A 1,226-nucleotide genomic window follows, 5' to 3' on the forward strand; every position below is an offset into this window, starting at 1 on the left:
TTTTTTTTTTTTTTTTGGTATCTGGTCATTGGCATGCCCACTGTTTGCCCACCTCTGTTCTGGTGACTAGAGGGGGAAGCTGAGTGAGTGGACACCCCCCACCCTTACCACTGGTGGGTTCTTCCACCACACATGCTTCCACCACAGATACTCAGCCCAAGAGCAGGCCCTGACGGTTTTTTGCTTGATTGTCTTTTGTTTTGTTTTGTTTTTTTAATACGGGAAAGGGCAGGACAGGGCTGTAGAGAGGGAAAGAGAGTTTAAAAACAAAACTTAAATTAAAGCCTGAGGTATAGCATAACAACCAACACTGGCATCTTGAAATCGCTCAGGCAGCTTTGAAAGCAAGAAGCTGAAGAGAGGACATTAAAGTCATACTCATATTAGGCTACAGATGTATGTTTTTTCTTCTCTCCCTCCTCTCCCTTTTCTGTGATTATAGACTGCAGTATTCAGTCTAGTTTTTGTTGTTGCTGTTTTTTGTTTGTTTCTCTCTCTTGTTTTTTTTTCCGCTGGTGCTGTTTTGCTGTTATATGCTCCCCCTTCTACCTTTGGAGGACTCTTTCTCCCCATATATTACACAAGAAGCATCAGCAACTGCTGCCATATAGCCAAGCTACAATCACACTCTATAAAACACCAAAACCCAGGCAAGAACAAATACTAACTGCCATATACTAGGGAAACATACAACACCTGTGAAAGTTACTCTGAGTTAAGCAATAATAACAGTGAAAAGGGAAGCCCACATCCTGATCACATCTCCCTGGATCAATCAGAAAGCATAAAAAATACCAAAGCACATACCTAAGTATTAAGGCCACAGATAAACACTAAACATGTCCAAGAAGCAAAAGCAGATGACTATATCAGTATATGTCCAGAAACAAGATAAAATGCCTGAGACAAATGACCTAGAGGTAGACCTGGACTCCATTCTGGATGGAGGGCAGGCCTTGGAAATGCCTGAGAAGGAATTCAGAAAAATGATTATAAAATGTTTCAAAACTGTTTACAATAGAGTTTAGAAAAATAAGGAAGAAGTCAGGAAAGTGCTACAGGAACAATCAAATAAGATCGATACAGCATTGGAAATAATTCAAAACTTATGGAAAGAGGCCCAAACGATCAATAACAGAATATCAGAAATAGACAATACTCTGAAAGGGCAAAGGAGTAGAATACACGAGATGGAAGGCAGAACCAGTGAACTGGAAGACAAATCT

The sequence above is a fragment of the Chrysochloris asiatica genome, unplaced genomic scaffold, assembly GCF_000296735.1.
Source record: "Chrysochloris asiatica unplaced genomic scaffold, ChrAsi1.0 scaffold00049, whole genome shotgun sequence".
In the NCBI taxonomy this organism is placed as follows: Eukaryota; Metazoa; Chordata; class Mammalia; order Afrosoricida; family Chrysochloridae; genus Chrysochloris; species Chrysochloris asiatica.